Source organism: Macaca nemestrina, chromosome 16 (genome assembly GCF_043159975.1).
Source record: "Macaca nemestrina isolate mMacNem1 chromosome 16, mMacNem.hap1, whole genome shotgun sequence".
Taxonomy (NCBI): domain Eukaryota; kingdom Metazoa; phylum Chordata; class Mammalia; order Primates; family Cercopithecidae; genus Macaca; species Macaca nemestrina.
Window position 1 is genome coordinate 29,829,293 of NC_092140.1, and position 27,393 is coordinate 29,856,685.

The 27,393-nt window shown below is 32.9% G+C and overlaps 1 long non-coding RNA gene across 1 annotated transcript in view; it reads left to right on the forward strand.

Annotated features, from left to right (window-relative positions):
• Nucleotides 1-26,559, forward strand: part of LOC139355383 (uncharacterized) — a 96,015-nt gene extending 69,456 nt beyond the window's left edge. Inside the window, exon 3 of the long non-coding RNA XR_011614703.1 lies at nucleotides 17,217-26,559. This is a non-coding gene — a long non-coding RNA (uncharacterized lncRNA). The remainder of the gene's footprint in view (nucleotides 1-17,216) is intronic.
• Nucleotides 26,560-27,393: the final 834 nt, after the last annotated feature.

Consider the following 27,393-nt stretch of genomic DNA (forward strand, 5'->3'; position numbering starts at 1 on the left):
ATGTCATCTGGCAATTTATAGAAACCTTCCTCAAGCGAGAGCTGGCACACACATTTTGGCCTTATTGTTTTTGGTTCCCTCCTTCATGTCACTTCTTGGGAGATGTGTATTCCATTTTGAAATGTGACACTGGGGGCAAATCCACTGGATAGCAGGGTTCTAAAGGGGAAGCCTTTGATTCCTAAGGGAGTTCATACAACAGAGTCAGTAAATAATTTTGGACCATTTACCTCGGAAGTGTGTTTATGCAAGAGGGAAATAAACATATGTTTTGTCTAAGACACTTATTTACAGTCAAATATAGTTTTACTGAGATAGTAGATATTTAATAAATGTTGAAAGGATAAATAAATTATTGAGTCAAGATGAAGCTAATATTCGATCAAACCTGGAGATAAAGTATTCCCTAATATTCTTTCCACTGTAAGAAGCAGAAAATCTAACTCAAATTGCTTTGAACAATATTAATATGTATTTAATCACATTAAAGGAAGTCTACAGCTTAGCATGAGATCCAGGGTCTGAAGATTTAGGGGAACAGTAGCATCATGATTCATACATATTTTTTCCATGGTTCCACTTGGTCTCCCTCTGGCAGGCATGGAGGATCTAGAATGATTGCAAAGGGGAACAGTAGCAATTTTATTCAGCAGGGAAGAGATGACCATTGCCTAGATTTTTAAAGGAAAAAATTTTCCAGGAAGTCAGTGGTAAACTTTTGGCTTGAATTGTACTTATTTCTTTCACTGTAAAATTACTATATGCTGATCGATATAGAGACTGGGTTTTCTGGAGCAAAAAAATGGCAAGGGGGCTGAGATAATCATCAAGTCATAGACTACTCTGAGCCCACCCAAATGTACATTAAAGGGTAGTGCAGCTGGGTAGTTGGGGGAGGAATGTGTGTCTGTGGAGTTCAATGGCAATAACTTCTATTTTCTACCACTTCAGCCATCCAATAACAATATTTTTTCTTTTTATATACACTTTCAAACATGCTAACTTCAATCTTTTCAGGAGACGACTGAATCACATACAATTTTTGTACCTAGCTTCATGACCAGTATCTCAATGCAATATGCATTCCTCTTTGTCAGATACAGATATTTTTCTTTATAGTCTAGAGATGATAAACAGTTAGATAGATGATAGATAGATAGATAGATAGATAGATAGATAAATGAATAATGAAATATCCTGCCCCAATGCATATAGAAAAATAGCAGGAAAACTATAATGATTTTTTTTACTTTTATTTTAAGTTTAGGGGTACATTTGCGAAACGTGCAGGTTTGTCACATAGGTAAATGTGTGTCATGGGAGTTTGTTATGGAGGTTTTTTTATTACCCAGGAATTAAGCCTAGTATCCATTAGTTATTTTTCCTGATCCTCCTTCCACCCTCTGTCCTCTGGTAGGCCCCAGTGTACATTGTTTCCTTCTATATGTCAATGTGTTGTCTCATCATTTAGCTCCCACTTATAAGTGAGAATGTGTGGTATTTGGTTTTCTGTTCGTGCATTAGTTTGCTAAGGATAATGGTTCACAGTGTCATACATGTCCTTGCAAAGGACATGATCTCATTCTTTTTTATAACTGCGTAGTATACCATGGTAAATATGTACCACATTTTCTTTATCCAGTCTATCATTGCTGGGCATTTTTGTTGATTCCATGTCCTTGCTATTGGGAATAGTGCTGCAGTGAACATACACGTATATGTGTCTTTATAATAGAATGATATATAATCTTACACCAAGTGGTGTGGTTTGGCTGCTTCTCCACACAAATCTCATCTTGAATTGTATTAATCCCCACATGTCAAAGGTGGGGCGAGGTGGAGATGGTGTGGTTTCCCCCATCTGTTCTCCTGGTAATGAATAAGTCTCAAGAGATCTAATGGTTTTATATTTGGGTGTTCCCCTGGTGAAGCTCTTCTTGCCTGCCACTATGTAAGATGTGACTGTGCTCTTCCTTTGCCTTCTGCCTTGACTGAGGCCTCCCCAGTTATGTGGAACTATGAGTCCATTAAACCTCTTTTCCTTTATAATTTACTTAGTCTCGGTTATGTCTTTATTAATAGTGTGAAAATGGACTAATGCATCCAGTAACGGGATTGCTGGGTCAAATCAGATTTCGTTTTTAGGTCTCTGAAGAATCACACACTGTCTTCCCTTATGATGGGTGAACTAATGTACACTCCCACCAATAGTGTAAAAGTGTTCCTTTTTCTCCACAACCTCACCAGCATCTGTTATTTTTTGACTTTTTAATTGTAGCATTCTGAGTGGTGTGAGATGGTATCTCATTGTGGTTTTGATTTATATTTCACTAATGATCAGTGATACTGAACTTTTTAATCATATGATTGTTGGATGTGTAAGGGTCTTCTTTTGAGAAGTGTCTCTTCATGTCCTTTGCCTACTTTTTAATGGTGTTGTTTGTTTTTCTTGCAAATTTGCATCAGTTTCTTATGGGCCTTTATCAGATGCATAGTTTGCAAAAATTCTCTCTAATTCCATAGGTTGTCTGTTTTCTCTGTTGATAGTTTCTTTTGCGGTGTAACTCTTTAGTGTAATTAGATCCCATATAATAAATATTTTTATTTGTAAAGTTTTAAATAGGAAAGGCTATTCACTTTCTTTTTTTGTTACTGTTTGGTTGGTTGGTTCTTTTGAGACAGGATCTCACTCTGTCACCCAGGCTGGAGTGCAGTAGCCGGATCACAGCCCACTGCAGCCTTCACATCCTGGGCTCAGGGGTGTTTCTCCCACCTCACGCTCTGGTGTAGTTGAGATTACAGGCATGTGCTCCCACGCCCATCTATTTTATCTATTTCTTTTTCTTTAATTTTTTTGTAGAGACCGGGTTTCACCATGTTGCCCAGGCTAGTCTTGAATTCCTGAGCTCAAGTGAACCACCCACCTTGGCCTCCAAAAGTGCTGGGATTACTGGACTGAGCCTCTGCATCTGGCCACTTTTATTTGTTCACATATCACATTATGTTGGAGAGGAAACATAAAGACTCTCATATGGTTGTAGAATTCTGTTTATGAAGATCCCCCTTTTACATTAGTCCTAATGGGTACATATGAAACTGATCATATTATAGTGTTACACTAAATTTTAAGCTTTACGCTTTTGTCTACAGAATAACTAAAAATAAGATTCAGGAAAAAATGGTAAAACACTATATGACTGAATCAATTCAGCATTATTAATTATGTAACAAAGTACTTATGAAGAACACTAAAAGAATTAAAATAATTATCTAAAACAGTCATAAGAACATTGTCTCATCTAGGCAAATCATTCATTACTATTACAAGTTAGAAAATGATCTCATTTTTGTTATATAAATTACAGAGTGGTTATATTTAATGAAAGTGAATAAAGAGAAACATATGCATTTGAGAGAGCTTGCTTATATATTTTTCCTTAAAATTTGCTTTTATATGTAACCTTTGGCTTATTGTTTAAATTATCAGAAATTTAATTTCAGCAGGTTATCACCATCTATTTAAGTTATTGTAGGAAAAAGAGATTCAAGAAAGTGATAGGAGATTTTTAAAAAATGACTTTTGATAAACTCAGCTTCAAGTCTACATTTCTCTAAATATTCCTTGAGCTACAATGATCACTAATACAGAGATTTTGAATCATTTGATCTGAAAAGTTATACCTGGCAGGTCTGTCTTATTTGTGCTCTTTTATGTCTTACTTTTGAATGTTTGGCAGGACTAATCATGTTGATTGATATGTGGTAAAAGAGACTGCTGTGAAAACTGCTTCAGAGCAATATGTTGCTGATGAAAATGGTGCAATTTAAGAATTTTAAATAAAGATGGAAATGGAATAACTTTAGTATTAGGAGATGCATGGGTTTCAGGGAGAACTGGAATAAGACCTCTACTGATATGTTAGTAGTTAAGCTAAATTGCAAATGCCATTAACATTTTCTGTGAAAAGATAAATGAGGCTTAAAAATGCCAAAAAAGGTTTTCTTTATACTTTATTGTTACATTTTAAATCAAAGTGGTTATCAATGGTTACAAGGTAATTGTGCATTTTCCTTACTTTAATATATATCCTTTCACTCTTCTGCTCCATTTCTCCCGTTAAATATAATATGGTAAGAACAGACAAAAAGGACGTACATTTTTCAATCTCACATTTTATTGCTTTTAAGATTAATTGCTTCTATCTAACATAATGGTGAAAGGTGTCTGTACAATGAAAGAGGGTTTACAGCAAGGGGAAAAGAAGGTGTTGATGTAATCATGGGAAATTCACAGACTTAGTAGAGAACACCCTCTAAACTCCATAGGGAACACACACAAAATTCCATGAGGAGAGGAGCTATGTGTACTATTTCTGGATCAGCAGTTCCTAGGACTGTCTGGAACAAAATAGATGCTAAATACATATATTAAATAAATGAGTGAAAAAAATTTCACAAGATCTTGTCTTCTCCAAAGAAGGGTATCAGTAGACAAATGCCAAATTGGTTCATGAGGATAATTTGGTTTTAGTCCTACTTAAACCTGAGACTGTACTCAGTGGTATCATTAATAATAAGAAGAAACATAGGGCTGGGGCAGTGGCTCACGCCTGTAATCCTAGCTCTTTGGGAGGCTGAGGTGGGTGGATCACCTGAGGTCAGGAGTTCGAGAACAGCCTGACCAACATGGAGAAACCCCGTCTCTACTAAAAATACAAACTAGCCAGGCGTGGTGGTATGTGCCTGTAATCCCAGATTCTTGGGAGGCTGAGGCAAGAGAATCCTCTGAACCCAGGAGGCAGAGGTTGCAGTGAGTCGAGATCATGCCATTGCACTCCAGACTGGGCAACAAAAGCAAAACTCCATCTCACATTGGAAAAAAAAAAAAAGAAAGAAAGAAACATAGAGCCTTTTTTTGTTATGTTGATAAATTCTTTTTTCCAAAAGAAAAGCTTATGCCATTTATAAATATCTTTAATTTATATTTTATATTTATACATAAGGAATAAATAATGAAGTAAATGCCTCATGATAAAATATCTGTCAATAGAGAGATATTTCAAATAAGAAAAATTCTCTCATCTATAAAATTGACACACTATTGTCAAAAAGTAACATAAGAATAAACCTCCACATTGAAATTTAATATTTTTCTGCCTAAAAGTTTCTGACTTTTTCATGACGTGTTGTGTTCTAATTTACATCTCTGATGAGATACAGTTCTGCATACATTAAAAAGTAGCAGCACACTCAAAACAGCAGTGGAAATAAAGCAAAACAAACAAAAAATAGTATTGCAGAAAATTTGGAAAATTATAGCAAAGTTAAATAAGTATTGCTAAAAGTAGGAAAGTGAAAGGAATGTAAAAAAGAGTTCCCTTTTGGGGAAATGTATTACCATAATTTTTAAAAGGATTTTAAAAGTTCTATTAAAAATGATTTATTTCACTTTTATAATATTCATTCTTTAAAATTTGCCTTAATTACACAGGACTTTAGTGGGGAAACAAATATCCAACACATTTTTGGACACAAATCACAAACAGAATTTAACACAAATAAAAGACTATAAAAGGAACAAATCAGCCTGAGCAAAAGGAGAATCCTCTGATCCTCTGTACCATACAAACAATTGCATGTGTTCTTGGTAACCCTTGAAGGCATGCACAAAGTATTTCCTCCAATCACATTACTAACATATTGGTTATTTGGAAACTACTTTCTTCCAAATACATGTATTTGGGGAGGGCAAGAGTTATTCAGAAATGAATGTATTTAATATCCATGCCTGTAATCGCTGTAAGGATGAATAGTAGTAGTAGTTATCCAGAGAAATGGCATCAGAAAAAAAGGATTATGTCATGAGGGAAATCAAATGGTTTACTACATGACACAATTGGACTTTGCTATCTCAATATTTGCCGGTAAAATCATGGGATTCATCACGCAGACAACACTAACAGCAAGATGCCAATAGATCTAACTACTTTCTGTGCTACTCAAAATTGTGGAAGAATGGTGAGTTAAAAGTCACAACAGCTAAAAAGAGAAATCAGTTAGAAAGCAAAAATGGTGGAATTTATTAGAGATGAATGTCAGCAGAACATACAACACAACTGAGAAATATCTGCCAGAATAGCGCAATATTCCCAGGATTTAAAGTCTCTGAGCATATAATGTCTTTCTCTCACAATAATAATAATATCTAAATAGCCAAAAATATACTAATACTAATGAATATCTAAATCTTTTTGTCTTTATTTGGTAGTGTTTTGTTATGTGTGATTGCTTTAAGACCACATATTCTCTGAGAGGCATTAAGATGCATCTATCTCTTGATCTATTGATCTAACAATTGAGTGATTATATAATAAGATACATAAAGATATTTTTATTTATATCTATATCTATATAAAATGAAGAATGATAAACATCATAAATACCATAATTTGTTAATTTTAAGTCTCAGATAAGCTTTGTAAGAAAATTCAAAACTATATGAAGATGCTAATCATATAATAATGTTCTCACTCATCATTGACTTAAGTATAATTTTAAAATTATTTTGCTCAGGTAAAAATATGTTTCGATTTATTTTTTCTAAAATCTAAAATATATTTAATTTTCATAAAAATACATATTGATAAGTTGATTTAACTTTTATATACCAAGTCATTTTCATTTAAAAATCTTATTTTTGAAAGAGATTCAAAATAATAAATTAATAATATAGGAGCCAGGATAATCAATTAATAGCAAATACTTTAAGGAAAATATTGGTAAAGTACTAAAGCTTTAGAAAAAAATCATATAATCTCTTCGCCCATATGTACTTTATTTGCCATAAAATTGCAAATATGATTGTGTTAAAAATCCTCCTTTATAAAACATGCACAGAGTATAATCACCAAATGGCCTTGTATATATTTTATAATATACAATCACTCTACTGCCATAAAGTTCTTATTGCTGACTAAACCTCTGGCTACAAACATCAACTAGAGTCAGTCTCTTCGCCTCTCTTTAAAACAAATGTTACCTCTTAAATGTAGGCTTTGTTTCAAGTATAAATGTGAGTAGATAAATTAATCATGCACTATAACATAAAAAGAGAAGGACAATAGGCCTCAAGAGGGAGGTAAATGCAAATGAACTAAAACATGTAATAGTCAACTCCAGGGCAATATTATGATTTTTATTGGAGCAGATGAGAAAGAAGGGTGTGCAGCCTCAAAATCGTTAGTGCAATCAACTGTCCCCATTCCCAAACTAAATATTCATCAACAATCTGAATATGAGAATATAGTTCTACAGTTCAAAAAACTTTAATATTGCAGACTTATCTGTGCTGCTGCTCTATGTGCTGCATACCAAATGTAACTACTTAATTATTTAGTACCTATATAAATTAGTAAGTTAGTGTGTGTGTATATATGTGTGAAATTATATCTTGCAAACACCTGCTGCTACCCATGCATTATGTAAACATAAATAGTGCCAAATGAGAGGGAAAGTATATGCTATTTTGGTGTTGTTGCAACTGTGTCTAAAAATTAGATAATATAAAATATATGATATACCATTTTATTGTCTAAAGCAAATAAGTCAACAGAATAATTAAGATGGCATGAAAATTTCCAGAAAGTCAGCAAGGAAAGACAGTACTTTCACCTATGGCTAGCATGTGAAGAATGGTCTAGGTTGTATCAAATAATAAAGGGATTTTTTAACTTTCTAACAATATCTGAGAACTATTTGAACATTAAGCATTTTAAACCTTGAGTTTTGAGTATTATAGGTAATTTAGTGAGCAAGTAGGATCAACTTTGCCATTGGTTCTTTCCCCCTACTACTGCAGAGAATTAACTTGGGGGTGGTATTTTTAACATTCTTGGGTGTTCTATGAAATATGTGTCCTGCAGCCTAATCTGAGTCCAAATTGCCACACAAAACACTGGGGGCGGGGAGGGGGGGAAGAAAAACACCACAACACATAGCTCTTTATATATAATTCTCAACTAAAAGAGAGATTGGACTTCATCAGGCATGTCAATAAATTAATTGTTTTACTGATGGGATAAAAATCAATGACAAGGACTTTGAGAGTTTGGACACCAGAGACTTCATTACCTAACTCTAGGCAAAATAACTCGACATGCATTCTTCCTGGAAGGATCTCTCTCAAGTTCCTAGTAGGAAGTTCTTACCATTGAATCATTTCTGTAATGGAAAGACTTTGTGGAATTTCTTCTCTTGATTTGTAGAATTGTGAAATGTAGAGGATGGACCGTGGCACCAACAGGGATTTGTCTAAAGCTCGTTTCCAATATGCATTAATTGAATAATCATGGAAGATTAGTTCAAATCTCTTGGAACTTTAGTTTCTTCCTGGTGACTTGCATTGATAAAGATTGTTCTATAGTTACATAAGACAATGGGTAAAAATTGCACATGTAGCAGAGCATACATACTAGATAATACAAAAATATCATGTCCTTCCCTCTTTTATTATTACAGTTAATTGTTCATAATAAAATATATTTTAAGTCATTACCAAAATTTTTTAGAAAATGATTTCTGCAAAAATAAATCAGATGTTAGCTACTATATTCTGCCCTTGAATTTAGTGATCCTTCCTTAATAATATTTTGGTGGTGTATTATTTTAAATTTAATATTTATTTTCTCAACAAATCAGATTGTACGACTGACAACAATAAAAAATAACAGTTTAAAATATCCTGTATAGGGAGGCCGAGGCAGGTGGATGACGAGGTCAGGAGATGGAGACCATCATGGCTAACACGGTGAAACCCTGTCTCTACTAAAAATACAAAAACAAAATTAGCTGAACGTGGTGGTGGGTGCCTGTAGTCCCAGCTACTGGGGAGACTGAGGCAGGAGAATGGCGTGAACCTGGGAGGCGGAGCTTGCAGTGAGCCGAGATTGCGCCACTGCACTCTAGTCTGGGCAACAGAGTGAGACTCCGTTTCAAAAAATAAATAAATAAAAATAAAAAATAAAAAATCCTGTAAAACAAAAGTTAACATTTATTGAGCATTGCTGTGAGTTGTGTATTTTATATATATTCTTCTAAAAGCAGATATTGTTTCTCTTATTTTTCACATAGTCACTGAGGCTTTTGAAGTTTAAATAGATTGCTTAAGTTTTTCAAACTTTAATTGAGGCTCAGGTCTCTGTGGCGCCAAAGACCATGCACCATGCAATGCAAAATTCCTGTTTATACAATACAAACTTGTGTTTGTGCAGGTGGAGGATCATGAACTTTGCCCATTTATATCCTTATAATATCTTCTTTATTTGATTCTGATAAAAGAAATCTGTTAGATTCTGTAACTAAACACAATGGAAACAATGCCAAAATATACTGGTACTAATCAACTGTGCCAATAAAAGTACACATTGGTATTAATCAACTGTGTCAAGAAAAGTACTTTCATTTTTGTCAAAATTGCCACCTGTAAACGACTTGAATAAATAGAAGCATGTATAAATTGAAGACAATGGTAAATCAAGACTAGTTTAGAATCACAATGGCAAGAAATTGTGTTTTGCATGTGGACTGAAAGGATAGAAAATGAAAAAATGGGGAAAAAAGTAAGGGTGTTCCTCCTAGATCAGGTACAAAGTTAAGTTGTAATTATAGATTGTGTTATAACTTGTAAAAAAGGAGACACATACCTGACCCTGTCTTAGATTCTAGACACTAATTAGGGTCATTTGCATTACAATATTGTCATAGCCCTCAAATTCTTCAGGACAAACTCCCCCATCTTCCTCTCATTCCTCTTTCCCCAGTGCTATCTAATTAATTTTCTTCCTATTCAAGCTCTCTGATATTTCTTTTACTTTTCCATTCCACTAAACTTCTCAACTTCTATTATTTTCGTATTTCTTTTTATGAATACTCTATTTCAGCTCTCCTTCAGAATAATTTTCTTTTCTTTTTTTTTTTTTTTTGACAGGTTCTTGTTCTGTCATCCAGGCTGGAGTGCAATAATATGATCGTAAGTCCCTGGAACCTAAAACTCCTGGACTCAAGAGATCTTCCCATTTCTGCCTCTCAACTGGCTGGGACTATAGGCATGTGGCACCACGCCCAACTAATTTATTTTTTATTTTTCATTTTTTGTAGAGTTCGGGGTCTTGCCATGCTGCCCAGCCTGGTCTGGAATTTCTGGCCTCACATCGTCCATCTACCTAGACTTCCCAGTGCTGGGATTACAGACATGAGCCCCTGTGCCCAGCCAGAATACATTTTAAAATTCCTTTTTCTCTAGTCATTTTTTTATTCTTACCTTTTTTCTCACTTCTTTCATCTGTATAAACACCTTCTCCAATCTCCACCCATGGTAGTCCAGTTTTCTTCTGCTTCTAGTAGAACCTTAATTATATCCACTCTCTTCCCTGTATCTTCAGCCTTTTTTCCTCTATTGACTCTTTCCTATTTGCCTCTATGCTGTATTCTTGTCTTTCAATCTAAAAATGTTAAACTCTGTATTATTTTCCCTTCCCCTGAGAAGGTTTATTTTACCTTTAGATATGTAACTTGATCTATGTTACTTTTCCTTTAAGCAAAATTTGTTGAAATTTTATATAGACTTAATGTCTTTATTTTTTCAACTTCCCATTTGTTCTCAATTCGTTCTCACTGATCAGTAGAACTGACTATTGCTAAAGTCACTGATGACTTCCATGTCACTGAAACCAATCGTTACTTTAGAGAATTTTGGATCTCTCAAGGATAGATGATCCAGCTTATTCCCCCCAACCTTCCTGATGTACCCTTGGATACCAGGACATTATACTCTCTTGGGCTTTCAACTCTGTTTTGGAGGTGTTTATCCTCCATATCATTTGCTGAATCTCTCCCTCAAATAGTGTATCCCCTCATGTTCCTGGAAGGCTGGCATTTGTCTTGTCCTGTATGTTTACTAATGAGAGTTGATTCATTGCAGTTACTATCATCATCAAATTGTAAATGCAAATTCCCAGCCCGAAACTCCTTGTTGCAAATCTAGAATGACTGCCCAACTGTGAAACTGACATCTGTATGTGTTACCTCTTTGCAAACATCTCAAATTCATTATGGTTCTGACTGTACTGCTCATTCTACTTCACCCACACCAACTTCTCTACTGGAGTTTCTTATTGCCATTATTATACACATCCGTCTACCTCCTTTCTCAAGCCACATCCCAGGGAGTCATTCTCAATTCCTCTCTCTTCCTAAAACATACACCTCTTCCTAACATGTGCACCTAACCAATTACCAAATCTTTTCATTTAACAACTTAATGTATCTTGAACTTTTCCACTAAGCTCCAACCATCCCTAATGCCTCTATCACAAGCAAAACTAAGTGAGTATCCTGCTAAATCCCTATTCTTGACATTCTTTAATATATTCCACCCACTGCATTCAAAATTATTATTTCTTTAAAAAATGTATATAAAGTCATTAATGTCCTTTGATATCTATTTATAGATCTTTGGTCAAGGCCTATATCTGGCTTTGAAGACATGTAAATAGCCTCTGCTTTCATTTTCAGCACATTTTTAACACTACTCCCTCTAAGCTCCTGACCCTGCTTTTCTTCTGTCTGTTCTGAGAATAAGCCATGTTCTCCATGTTTTTAAACATGCTATTCTGTCAGAATGAAATCTATTTTTATAACCATCGTAGCTACCTAACTAATATACTTTATCTCTTATCAGAAATACAACTTGCTCTTAGAGGGCTCAATTCTCTCTTGTGTCTAGGTTGGATTCCTAGTTCATTTTAACTTCCACCTTCATGTTTATTATTCTCATAGTTGTTCATTGTCAGTCTTTCCCAAAAGGAAACAACATCTTTGTTATTCACCACTGAGTTCTTACGACCTAGCCTAATGCCTGACATATAACTGATACCCCATTTAATTGAATTGGTTTATTTTTCCTTCATAAAACTTCTGTATACCTTGATGTGGACAGTGACATTAAATTAAACCAAAAAAGACTCAACCCTGTAACATATGCAGGGTAATATGTGAATAGAAGCAAAAAATAATGTATTACTCATGCTGTCAACTTACATTTTAACCTAGTTCATATGTTTCTACTGCTACGTCATTAAAGCAAATAGATTTATTATTTTTTAATAAAGGCAGACTGGTGGAAATTGAAGGAGCAGTTTGTATCACTAACTCTCATATATAGACCTACATGTTGATAAGCAATTAGGAAACCCAAAAAGTATTGAATAATCTCATATGTTTAAAGGAAAATTTAGATCCAGATAGTTCACACAGAGAGAAAGGTTAAAAGGTTGGTCACATGCACATTTTAAGATAAATATTTGTTATGACAAATGGCAAGATAATGAGACACAGTCCGCTAAAAACAAAATACAATGATCCCTCTTTATTACAGGCTCTCTACTGCACCAGTACATATAATTAAGACAGAAGTTTCTGTCTATTAAATTGTCCGTGGATTTGCTTGATTATTTGCTTGATTATATTCTGCTTTTAAGCAATCTGCAATCTATTCAGAATCATTTTAGAGATCTTGGATTTGATTGTTTTAATTATAACTCTGAGCCTCATGTAAAAAACTTTGTTTCCTTTTCTGTAGTGGTGGGAAATCGAGTGGCGTATGAAGACACAAACACACACACACACACACACACACACATGCATGCACACACACAATAAAATTCATGAGTAGTCATGCTTGCTAAGCAAAAATTGTTCTTTCCTTTGATTCTTTCTTAAAATACAAACATTGGAAGAGTAGATTTGGAGCCAAAAGTTCTGACTGCTTATTCTCAGTCATGGAATTTGAAGAAGGTAATTTCATCTTAAGACACAGTCTTTCTCTTCTTTCATAAAAAGTGTATGTAACATTTCATGTACATTTTCTTAGCAACTTTGAGGATAAAATTAAACAGTGATTATAGAAAAGCTTTCATAATGTGAAATGCATTACATAAATTTAAATTAATAATTTAACTTTCTCTTTTTTCTATATTAGCTTCCTCATGGCAGGTTTGTGGAAATTTATAAATAAGAGAGTCCTGTAGGACCTGCTTCTAGTTATTTAATTTTAGATCTAGACATAATTCTTTTAACTAGAATTCTTACAACACACTTAGCAATTTCTAGTTAATTACTCACTTTTATTTACTCCTGTGGTAAGTCTTAATGCCAATATCTATACCAACTATATTGAGCCACTCCATTATGTTCTAGTTTACACTTGGAGTTCTCAAATGTTAGCATGGATCAGAATCATACGCAGAACTTGTTAAACAGGTTGCTTGATTCCAACTGCAGAGTTTCTTTATATGGACAATTATACGTAGTTTGACTTTAATCCTCACCTTTGCTTGAAACTTTGGCCTGTTCTTTACCTTTCCTATACCTACTATGAACACACAGCTTTGATTACGTGTCTCCATCATTAAACAATGAACACTGTATTTGGATATGGGCTATTCTAGACTATTAGCATGTGAGAGCTGGTTAATATTTCACAAATGCTGCTCAACAAAAAGTACATATTATGCTTTTAAAATATTAATTTAATAACATGACACTTCTGAGCAAATAATAATAGAGAAAAGTATATATTGAAAGAAGAATCACTAGTTTTATGATATTGTATGTGTTGTTATAAACTTTTTGTCAGGTATATGATAGTTACTGCAATGATCTTTTTTTTTTTTTTTTTTTTTTTGAGACGGAGTCTCGCCTGTCGCCCAGGTTGGAGTGCAGTGGTGCAATCTGGGCTCACTGCAAGCTTTGCCTCCCAGGTTCACACCATTCTCCTGCCTCAGCCTCCCGAGTAGCTGGGACTACAGGTGCCCACCACCACGCCCAGCTAATTTTTTGTATGTTTAGTGGAGACGGGGTTTCATCGTGTTAGCCAAGATGGTCTCGATCTCCTGACTTCATGAACATCCTGCCTTGGCCTCCCAAAGTGCTGGGATTACAGGCGTGAGGCACCACGCCTGGCCTGCAATGGTCTCCTTTAGTTGAATATCAAGTCTTGGTTAGTTCCTTTATCATAAATAATATTATTCTTTTCCTGTATGTAAAATTATTTAGACAAAACAAAATTCGGTCTTATAATCATTGGGTAAATGGAAATGAGAATTTTCGTGAAATGGTTTTTAAGTTTTAATGAAAACTTTAGGAAATTCACAGATATAGAAAAGTATAAAGTAGAAAAGACAAATCAACCATTTTAACACAATAGAGTTACTTTTAACAATTTATTGTACTTATTTCTTGATTGTATTGTACATATTACCAAATATTTTTAGTATTCCTTTATTTTATTTAAATATTTAACACCAAAATTCTTATAAGTCTTCATAAACATAATTTAAATAATAATAATTGAAGCTAGGATTTACAATGTGCTAACTGTATCTGCTATGTGGTAAAATCCATATATTTGATATCAGTCAATTGCTTTCATAACATAAGATATATTTTTTATCTTTTGTCTTTTAAGAGTTTCCAAAACCCATTGTACTTTTTCTTTGGAATTTTTTTTTAAGAACACTCTGCTTCCAATATATTTATTAAATATTTAAAAATAAAGCTTAACTTATATAAATGCATATGCCATTGATGATTTTCTCATCTGTTTAGCAACAATGCTCTTCAAAATATAAAACATTCCCAGCACCAGAAAGGCATTCTTATGTCACACTCCAGACATTAGCCTTCCTATCCTATAGGCTAGTTTAACTTGTTTTTGAGCTTTATCTATGTGGACTCATACAACATGTTCTTTGTGGTGTGTGGCATTTTTTAGATTTAGTTCTATTTTGTCTAATATTCTTGTATCGTTTTGCATAAAACAGTAGTTGGTTCATTTTCATTGGTTTTTGCTATACTTATGGATATCTATACCAAGACTTCAATTTTGACTGGTTACTGTCATTCACCAATAACTCATAATATATGTGTAGAAATACATGACTGAGACTGGGAGGGGTGGCTCATGCCTGTAATTCTGGTGCTTTGGGAGGCCAGGGGGGAAAAATAGCTTGAGGTCAAGAGTTCAAGGTCGGCCTGGTCAACACAGCAAGATACTGTCTCCACAACATGATTTAAAAATAAGCCAGGTTTGGTGGTGCACACTTGTCCTAGCTACTCCAGAGACTGAGGCAGGAGTATCATTTGAACATAGGCATTCAAAGCTGCAGTGAGCTATGATTGCAACACTGCACACCAGCCCGGGCAACAGAACGAAATACTCTCTTAAAAAAAAAAGAAAAAGAAAAAAGAAAAAACAAATGTGAGTAAACTGTCAAACAACTGGAAAAAAAAATAAAAGTTTTAAACAGCCAGAACATACAGTGAATAATAAATCAACTGTACAATGAAGTATTTGTTATACTCATAATCTCCATGAGCCATTAAAAATTCTTACAAAACCAACACCTCAAATCCTTAAAATGTCACGCCTGTAATCCCAGCACTTTGGGAGGCCGAGATGCGCGGATCACGAGGTCAGGAGATCGAGACGATCCTGGCTAACACGGTGAAACCCCCTCTCTACTAAAAAATACAAAAAATTAGCCGGGCGAGGTGGCGGGCGCCTGTAGTCCCAGATACTTTGGAGGCTGAGGCAGGAGAATGGCGTAAACCCAGGAGGCGGAGCTTGCAGTGAGCCGAGATGGCGCCGCTGCACTCCAGCCTGGGAGACAGAGCGAGACTCTGTCTTAAAAAAAAGGAAAACAAACAAACAAGCAAACAAAAAAACCTTAAAATGGTCATATTTTATATTGCTAAAATTATGGTATACAGTATATATTTTCTAGAAAATGCAAAATGAAATAGATACCAGTTTTGCCTTTAGTAACATGAGCCCCCCCCCCCAACTTAACCAACCCCAATGCCATGGTGGGATATGTTTGATGAATGATCTCTTCAAGACCTCTCACTTCATGCTTTTATATGTCTAGTTAGTGAGAAAAATACTGTTAGGAATTATCTTAGTTAATTCCAAATGCAATGAAATGAGCATTTATTAAGTTAACCGAATGTAAGTAGTTGATATCAATTCACTGAGTAACAGAAAAAAAGTTATTATTTATACAGTACAATATTATTAATGTTTAGTTTAGTCACATGAAGCAGGCAGGAAAACATGGTTACACAAATATAGTTAAATCAATCAACAGCTGCATACTCAATAGATATGGGTAGGATATCTCCTATAATGGTGGCTGTGGCTTATCCGCTTCCATTCATCTGTTCTTCCTCTTGTGAGGCAATCCTCCCATCACTCATGATCCCATGTATCTCAAGGGGAGATACAAATCAAACTTTATAAATAATAAATAACACATTATGCAAATTATTTCAGAATTTGTAATTTTCAAGGTAAGATACTTGAAATACAAAAATTAATATTTTTAAAATCATATTGACTAGGGACTTTATATCATACTCTCTTTGAGATTTAATTAACAACTGAACTGGCTCCAAATGTGGAATTTTCTTGAGATAGGCCTATAAAGGGTGTGAGATGGTTGGTATTATTTTCTGTGCTGGAAATCAAGTTTTAAGTGTGTTCAGTGATAACTTCTGGTATGAAGAAAGCTGGAAAATAATCAAAAATAAAAAGAAAACAAAAATAATGGCAATAACAAAATATTGCTATTTTAACCTTTTTATTATAGATAAAAATGAATATTTCTGCTGAAACCATAAAAAGAGACAATATATCATGTTTAAGTATACTTAAAATATGTCAGTATAACTCCAAAGTGGAAATGAAAAACAGGTTTACATGAACACTGTCTAACAAAAATATAGATATAAACGTTAATTAATCTGACATTCTCTCATTGTCTGAATATTAACATTTATTCCCACAAATGTTATATTGTGTTTTTACAAAATTACATTCAAGTGAATAACTGAGAGAATTTTACAAATATAAATTGACTCTAATGTACCAAAATTATTTCTTAAGGAATCCCAGGACTTATGTCACATTTTTTTCTATTTTTTAAAATTGTGGTAAAAGCAATCACCAAGGAATCTACTCTTTTAACAAACTTTTACGTGCAAAACACAGTATGGTTAACAAAGTCACAATGTTATACAGCAGATTTCTAGAACTTTTCCATTTTATATAACTGATAACTTATAGCCGTATAGTAACTTCTCTTTCTTCCTCTCCACAGTTCCTGGCATTTACCATCTACACTGCCTTTCTATGAGTTTGACTGTTTTAGATACCTCGTACAGATAGAATCATACAGAACTTGTGTTTCTGTTACGGGAAAATTTCACTGAGCATAATGTCTTCTAGGTTCATCTTTGTTCTTGCATATGGCAGGATTTCCATAATGATTCATGATGTGAGAATTATTTCATATACCTGTTGGCCATTTGTATATCTTCTTTGATGTCATGTCTATTCAAGTCTTTTGCTCATTTTTAAAGGAATTATTAGGTTTTCAAAAAATACTATTGAGTTTTAGGTGCCCTTATATATTTTGTATATTTCACACTATTTTAAGGAGAAGTGTCTCCGAGATCCATTGTTAAATCCTCTGATGTCTTGACCTATCTCAATGTGGATGATTTTTTCACCATCACTGGCATCTTTTTCACCTGTAGTCCCTCACTATTGTGATTAACATAACAAAGCAAGGAGAAGTGGCTTTTTGTTGGAGTTAGACAAGACTAACAAATTGGGACATACTTTTCCACTCCATATTTTAATTGCTTCCCTTGAACAGACAGTAGTTGAACTTTATAACTATAGGCTTGAAAAATTCAGCCACCAGATACAGAATTTATACAAAAACAAACACAAAATAACTGCACATAAATAAGAACAACAACAAAAAATGTGATATGCCTTTCCTACTTTTGATTTATATTAGTTTGTCTTATTATTTATCTTTGCTGTAAGCATGAAGAACACTGCTGTCCTAACTTTGGATGTTTTCTTCAATAAAGAAGCAAATCTCTACTAGCTGCTCTAAGTTAAATTGGAAGAGATATACAGTCTGTAATAATATTCTATCTAGGACTAGCATTAAAATGTTAAGCTCCTCTCTCTCTCTCTTTCTCTTTCTCTCTCATTTTAGTATAAAGACTGATTCATTTGACTGAAAATTAGTCAACTAGTGAGACATAGACCAAGTGTCACTGACATCCAATAAATAAACGCCCTTTTCCCTATTTTGTCCATAAAAATATAATCCTAGTATATTTCTAGAGTAAATCAATGTCTGGTTACATCAAATCACAACAACATAACTTTGTAGAAGATGGCACTTAATATTTCATTTTCAGAAATTTTTTTTCAACATTTTATTTATGCATTAAGGCAGGTATCTTAAATATTTGTGTGACTGTTTAGCTGAGTTTTATTTATTTTTAATTAGTTTATTATTATTACTATTTTTGGTGACCCAGACCAGAGTGGCATGTTCATGGCTTCCTGCAGCCTCGAACCCCTGGGCTCAATTGATCCTTGCTAGATTTTATTTAAATTCTGGTCATAATAGTATGTAATGTTGTCATTGCTAGTCATGCAATCTGATACATATAGTATTTTTATTTTAGTATCAAAATCCTATTAGCATTCTTTAATCTGGAATGGTTTACATATAAAAAAATTAATATGTGATAATGTAGTAATTTTTTGTAATGGAAATATACAAAGAAAGCTGAAATTGTCATTTGTATACAAGTAAAGAGTGTATTTTAATGAATTTTTAAATAAACCATATTATAGTAGAACATACCATTAATGTTCTGAAAACAATAATGAGCGAATGTATTATACATATAACACAACTTAAATAACTATAAACACATTGTACAGCTTTTGAGGATAATGTGTTCTTGCTGTTTTTAAATTCATTAAAAAGGTTTATTTGTAAAATATTGAACACTATCATTCACTGTATTCAAATGGTATTGAGATAGGAAATACACAGATACCCAGAATCTATATATGTAACCAGTCTGTGGTTCCAAATATATTTGCAATATAATAATTTTTTTGGGAAATGATGCTATCTTTTCTTCAAATTCCATGAATAAATTCTACCTAATGCTATCTAACATTCTCATTAACATATGACTTTATTTGTAATAATATTGTTCCCTTCTCAAAAAATTATGGTAACAACAAGGCCTATAACACTATCTCACTTGAAGTAAATGGGCTTAATATTACTCAACTGTGTAAACACATTACATTTATGGTGTTTCATGCTGCTTTGTATCACTATGCCACTATGCTATGGTAACATCATTGTGCATTTCAACAATTTTGTGAGTAAAAAATGAATTGACTATAATAATTCATCTTTGACAATTGGAGAACTTAAATATCTGTCACAAATATGTGGTTACAAAATAGCACCGTTGGTAGATTTTTTGTTCTTATTTTGTCATGTGTGTGTAGTGTGTGTATGTGTGTGTGTGTGTGTCCTATAATCAGGTGTATAGTATGGTGAACTTTATTCAAAGTGATATGATATAATCTTATTAAAATGTTAACATATTAACATCTACTTATTAAATGGTTTGATTTTGAAAAAGTTTAACTGCATTATAAGTTCACACTTTTGTTTTTGATGATGAATTGCAATTATGAAGAATTACTTGATATTATGTGTTATAAAATCTTGCTTTCTAATAGATGCTTAGTAAATAGTATCTATAACAATTTTCCTTATTTTCAAGTTTAAAATGTCTTATACTGTTACTCTTTATGTTTTTTTCCTCAGTTCTTTGCCTATTAGTCTTAAAATGTTAGCTTCATGATACTGAAACACATTTTCACTGTGTCATTAAAGAGATGGCTTAGGAAATAAAAATAAGTAACTGCAAATCAGAATGTAAAACATTTATTTTTATGTGCCATTCAACATGTGAACAATACAGGTGCAGGAAATAAGATGCTTTGTTTGAATTATTCTTTTCTACTGAGAAATAGGTAATGAAGGAATTTGTATGACTAATATACATTTTTGGCCAGAGTTTCTACATTGCCAAAATTTTACTGTGGTTTCAGCTTCATTTGAATGTGTGTGGTGGAAAAAATAAAGTTTTGAGTAAGCCATAAACATGATTGCTTTTCAATAAGCAATATACTTACCAACAGTGCATTTAAATTGCTATAATATTATTATATAAACTTAATGGTTTTATTTGATAAAAAGCTATTTTACTCTGTCATTTCATTAAAACAAAGCTTCTTAGCACATTTTCAAGAGAGATAGAAGGAGAAAGAGAGAAGAAAGCTAGGTTCTTATAGTCACACAGAATTTTAATCTTCAGATTTAATTATAACACTGATGTATGTATCCATACTAGAGAGTAAAAATTAGAATTAGAATAAATAGTACCAATACAAACATTAACTGTGGCTTACTTTGCTGTTTTTGTTGTTGTTGTTGTTGTTGTTTTCTTCAGTACTTTTAAGCTAAGAGTTTAGGGACTCCTGGATTTCAAATCTCATACTTATTATAAAAGGAAATATATCTGGAAACTTTAGAACTTCATGTCTTAGCTATTGGCTGGAATATTTAACTTTACATTCTAGTTTAAGGTTTTTTCAAGTGCCTGAGAAAAATTAACTTTAGAATATGCATTCTTATTAAATTTTGACTTTGTAGCATTTGGTCAAATTTCTGTTTCCTTTCCCTAGATTTTTTGGCTTTGAACATCTTCAAAATATTATGTCTGAAACTATTTTTTAGAGTATAATTAATATACCATAATATTCAGTTTTTTAAAGTGTCCAATTCAGTTGCTGTTGCTATATTTGTAAAGTTGTACAACCATCACCATTATTTAATCCACAAGACCTTTACGACCCTAAAAAGAAAGATGTACTTATTGGCAGTCCCTCCCTATATCTTCCTCCCCCTTCCTCTATCCCCAGTATCAATCTACTTTCTATCTTTATTGGTTTGCCCGTTTGGGCATTTCATATACATGGAGTTATGTAATATATGGTCTTTGTCTGGCTTCTTTCACCTAGTATCATGTTTTCAAGGTTCATCTTGAACAATTTTATGTATTAATAGCATTATTCTTACATTTATGATACATTTCTTACTAGTTCAAGTAATCTTCCAAACCATCAAACCATGTTTCCTTTTGGAAAGTTTGGTTTATTGCAATCCTGCAATTTTGTTCAAAGTTGGAAAGGTAAATGTAAGCCATGTCTCCTCTAAATGAAGTGAGTTGGAGTTACCCTTCACTGCACCCCTTTCCCTGGTTCACTAGCTGTTCTGTGTGATCTGTGAAATAAAGGTGCTGTCTGGTCCTTGCCTGTCACAGTTGCCTGCCAGCAGCCATTATGGGCTACATAAAAACTGCATAAGATCCTTTTATCATGCAGTGGAAGTTTGGCAGTACAGGTGAACCTTTTTCTGTCAGGTAATTCATTGTTCTCACCTAAGAACACAGTTTAAAAGGCTCAAGAGAAATGGAAAATGATCTTAATGTAGATCTAACACTTTTAAGCAGAAGAAAAATGATGAGCTGCTTTCACCTCCTTCAGAAATTTAATACTTAAATCAATCTCTAAATTTTATATAAATGGTGGAATGCATCAAAGATAAATCAAAGATCTAGATAAGATCATAGTAGATGATTGAGAATTTATACAAAGAAGATCCAGGAAGCGACATCTTTAGCATGCAAAGCCCATTCTCGGGACTCTAATTTATGTTAAATGTTTTTGAAACATGCAAACTAATACTGATTACAAGCAGGAATAGAGACTGAGAAACAAGAACACACACTTAAATATAATTGTATGGTGGTATTGATAACCCAGTTCATATTCATCTTTTCAAAATGGATCATTATGCCTACGAAGATAAAATTATGAAGACCTTAAAATGCAGGTGTCAAAGGCTCAAATTAGAGTTAACGTTGTAGAGGTTGTGCTAGTCATTTCGATCCTTTATTAAGGTTAAACAGAAGACAATAGAAAAAGATGTATTCTGGCAACTGATTAATTTAAATCTGGGGCAAGATTCTAAATTTAATTGTAATCATATAAAAGTGATACTATTTACATTTGTTGAATAATTCACTGAGGTTCAAAAATAAAAGGAAAAGCAGGGCGTCGTCAACAGGCAATCCATCTGTTGGAAGAAAACATCTCAGAGTTATAGACAAAAGCTGATCTTAACGCACCTAACACCAATATTTTACACTAAATAGCTTATTTGAGGAATAAGGTAGCAGAAAGATGAAAGTATTGACAGTTAAATATTTGTATGTGAAAACACTGGACCTCGCACGTGCTGGCTGGATAGGCTTTAATGAACTAATGATGCTTGCTGGGCCTCAGGTTCCTCATCTATAAAATAAAATTGTTAATAATAACACCTATTAAAATGTGACAATTAAATAAATGATGTTAAGACTCTGGTACTTTGGCTTATGGGCTTGTAGCAAATACTAGCTGGTATTATAATGCGATGCTTTCAAGCTAGATCCCCATATGTATCTTTCCCAATCTGAAGATTCTTTAATCCAATTAACTTAGTCTTTTTTCTTTTTTTTTTTTTTTTTTTTTTTGAGACAGAATCTCACTCTGTTGCCCAGGCTGGAGTGCAGTGGCATGATATTGGCTCACTGCAACCTCCGCCTCCCGGGTTCAAGTGATTCTCCTGCCTCAGTCTACTGAGTAGCTGGGACTACAGGCACCCGCCACCATGCCTGGCTAATTTTTGTATTTTTAGTAGAGACGGGGTTTCACCATATGGGCCAGGCTGGCCTTGAACTCTTGACCTTGTGATCCACCCACCTCGGCCTCCCAAAGTGCTGGGAATATAGGTGTGAGCCACTGCGCCCGGCCTTAGTCTATTAAATCAGTCTTCCTTTTCTTTATACTCCACGTTTTAAAGCTAAGCCTAATAAAGTAGAGAACACATTAGCTAGTGTCTAGAAAACTACAAATGTACTGGATTCTTTCTCCATCAATAGTAATTTTTAGGATATGCTTCTAAAGCACGTGTCTTCAAAAGTCTTTTAGGTTAATGAAGATAATAGCAATCTATAGAAAAACTAACAAATTAGACTTTAAAGGAAACTTTGGTTAGAACCAGGATTTACAATTTTTTTTTTTGCTATTCCTTTCCAATTACTGTCATTAATAATTTTCAAGGCTAACATAAGCATGTAACCTTATATTTTACTCATTTCTTTTAGACTCAGTATTCTTATGTCATAAAACCTGCAACACACATAGAAGAGGCCTATAAATTTGTCAAAGTCATAATGAATAAGTAATAGAGCTATATAAGCCTAGTTTTTTTTTAACTATTTAAACATTTTATATCATGAAATTACCATCATATTAGGAATTGCTAAATAGCTCAATTAATCCACATCCTTTTCATGCACAAGTTTATAAAATAGTTTAAAATTAATAACTAACTCCTTCTTCTTCTTCTTTTTTTTTTTTTTTTTTTTTTTTTTTTTTTGTATTCTTGCCTTGCAAGAGTTTTGGCCATTTAATATCATGCTGGCATCTGTGTCAGAGGACACATTTTATCAGGGGAATTTTACCTAATATTAAATCTTTTGGTTAAATTTTTAGTATAGGGAGATTGAAGAGATTAAGTAAAATTGAAGTTAGAGACTTTCTGTGAATTTCTCTTATACACCATTATCAAAATATAAGAAGTTTCATCGCACTTGTTTGCATCTAACATTTAATGAATAGTTTTCTAATTTTGTAACATTTACAGTTCCTTACAACAAAGATCATACATGACTCCTTATTTTCTATTATGAAGCAACAGCCTGAAAAAACAGCCACTTATTAAATACTGGGATGAGAAAGTTTTTTTTTTTTTTGAGATGGAGTCTTTCTCTTTCACCCAGACTGGAGTGCAGTGGTGCCATCACGGCTCACTGCACCTCTATCTCCTGAGTTCAAATGATTCTCCTGCTTCAGACTCCCAAATAGCTGGGACCACATGCATGGGCTGCCATGCCCAGCTAATTTTTCTATTTTTAGTAGAGACAGGGTTTCACCATGTTGGCCAGGCTGGTCTTGAACTCCTGATCTCAGGTGATCCACCTGCCTCGACCTCCCAAAGTGCAGCGATTACAGGCTTGAGCCACCACACCCAGCTGAGAAAGGTTTTAAACATAGTAAACTAAATCATGTCATCTAATATGACCTCTGAGAATTAGTTATTTTTGTCATGGGGGAATGTCCCAATCACATTCAAGAGACTTAATAGTGAGGGTGGTATTTAATGGGTTGTTATGTGTGCAAATCTCTTTTATTTTAAATGAAGTTACTTACTCTTTATGGTGCTTAGATCTCTAATATGCTAAAATTCATAAAGGTTTGAATTTTCTAAATAAATATCTTATATAAATAGTAAGATATTTTTAATAGTAATTTTGGTTGATTTTCAGAAAATCATATATTATTTTGTAGGATTCTTAAATTGATTTTGGTTTTTGTAAGATAATATTTTATTTTGTGTTGTTATATCCCCTCAGTCACCAAGGCTACAAATCTCAAAGTCACTGCTTTCATTTAACCTCACCTTTAAACATAAACTAAATTGTTTTAATATTTTGTATTTCCTTCTTTCTTCCTACTTCATCTGCCTATTCAAAATTTCAATGCTCCTTGCCTCATAGTGGTCTAATTACTCACCCAGAATTGAGTCTCCTACTTTATTCTTTGTGCTCTGGGTAGCTGGTGTGTTATAACACAATTTAAATTATAGCATTATTCTCTTAACAACTGTTTGGTGAGTATAAAAGACCAAGTTCCTTATATTTTGCTGGAAAGGTTTAGGACCTTTCCATATTCCATAAGGAATATGATATGTCACTCGACTTTTCCCTTTTTTATTTCCTATTTTATCCCCAAATCTTTCTTCAGTCAAATGCCAATTTGCCATTTTCTGAAAAGAGGAGCATATGGTACTCTTCCTACTATGTGTCTTTTCTAAAATTCTTCCCTTTTTTCCTTACTTCCTTCTCTATTTGTTTAAAACTTACTATCTTCTAAAGCTGAACATAAATCTCTTTATGAAAAAGACTATTTCCTCATACAAATGAAAATTCTTATTATAATCAGTGTGAATATTTGTACTTATAGTACAATAATGATTTACTCTGCTTCTCTTTAATTTGATATTTGCTTCTCTATTTGAACTGCCTGGAATATAAGGATTATATATTTTTTATTTCTTCTTTTTACTTGTATGCTTCCATTCACGATCAGAAACACCTTTATCCTAACATAATTTAAATGTTAAGCAGATCCAGCGTATCTGTTATGATTCCATTTCTTTTTTTTTTTTTGCTGTTTGTTGCCATAGAAATTTAATAACATCTTTCAAGCGCATTGCACAGTGTACTTTGGAGTCTTTGTAATAGAATAGAGAATTCTAAAATATGTTTCAATATTAGGACTACATGTACTGATTCTCTGAATTATGCTGAATAGTAATGCTGATTATAATATAGATGTTGGCCATGAACACTGTAAATTAGGACTAGGAAAAATTGCAAAAGTATGTAAAGGTCTTTAGTAAATATGTTTTCTTTAATTTAAACTCTTAAACAGCCAAATTTTTGAATAAAAATGTTTATTCATATCTTCCAAAACAAACTGAATGTATATGTCATTGTGTATACACACAATGTGTATACACTTATTAGCTTTTATATTAACATATATATGCTTATATATAATATATATTTACAAAGCAAAACAAAAATGCCACTTGGTAACAATCTTTATGAATGATATAATTTGATTGCAAACATGAAGCAGTTGAAACTATTTGTACTATACTAGAGAATGTTTTGTGAAAACAAAAAATATGTGTATATAGTATATACATGTCTGTGTATGTGTGTTGTAAAAATATTCAAGGCATTTTATAGAAATAGGTTTTGATAAATGACTTCAGATAAAATAGAAAATTCTAATTTTATAAATATCAACTATTTTCATCTTTGTATTAGTTTATAGGAAGATATAGAACTGAATTAAATTTGATATTACATATTAATTTTTTCATATAGTGAACCTCAATTTCATAACTATACAAAATTTCTGATAGTAGTCAAAGCTGGGTAGTAAAATAGCATATTTTGGAATTATTCATAAAACAGAAGTAATAAAACATATAAAGTAAATAGTATTTTGCAAACTGGAAATCTGAGTTACATAGAATTTATGACTTGTTCAAAATCCTAAAAGTGGAAATCAACTGGCCAACTCCAGGATTTAACTTATATTAAATAATTTAAATATTTGGATTTAATTTTCAAAGTAGTAAGAAAACATAACAAGCAATAATAATCAGCTCATTGTAAAAATAATGAGATAGACTGTTCTTAGAATTAAAATAGTAAATATTGATACTTCTTGGTAGTTAATTCAATAAACTAAGTAGTTTACCTGTGAAAGGTATTTCATTTATTTAATAATTTATGTATTTTGACAAATAGAAAGAATTTCAGTTCAGTAAAATCTCAGTTTTGACTTTTTTTCCCACTCTTTGTTATAAATTGTGAATTGTAATGATATTAACCTATCTCAAGTATATAAAAACTATTATAAGAAAGTGTTTTTAAAAATACCATCATATAATGGTATGTATATTATATATATAATATATATACCAGATGATATATATGTATATTATATATATTATATACACACCATCATATGATTATATATATAATATGTATTTTATATATATTATATTATATATATATATAAAACCCTAGGATACTTACTCATGCTAGCTGATTCCAAAACAAGATAAAGAATAAAATTTAAAAAGGAATCATTTAATAGTCTAGGTTATTGGCTTCCAAAGCTGACCGTGTCTCAGATACAGAAAAAAAGATTTACAAAAACTATGACTTCTTGGACCAGCCATTGATATAGTGAGTCAAATTTTCAATGACTAGACTCAGGATTTTTGAAAAATCTTCCAAGTGACTTTGATCACCAATAATATATGAAAATCTAGTTAATGATGGGAGGAAAACATGGCACAAAGTTCTGGATCAGAAGGAAAACTTACATGTTATTTCTGTTCCACTTTGTAAAATTTTTAAGCAAGCCATATAATATTTAGTGAGTTACTCTCTGAGATCTAACTTTTTATCTTCTGTTTTTTGACATTAATAACTCCTACTACTAATGGCAGGATCAGTGCTACCAAAAATGCTAGGAAATGCTAGAAAATTACCCCCAAACCACAAACAACTCTAAACCACTGCAAAATCTAATTTCCTAGCTAACTCTTGCACTAGTGACTCATAAACTAATTTACTTGCCAGCCATTCCTCCTACCGGATGTATCTCAAGTG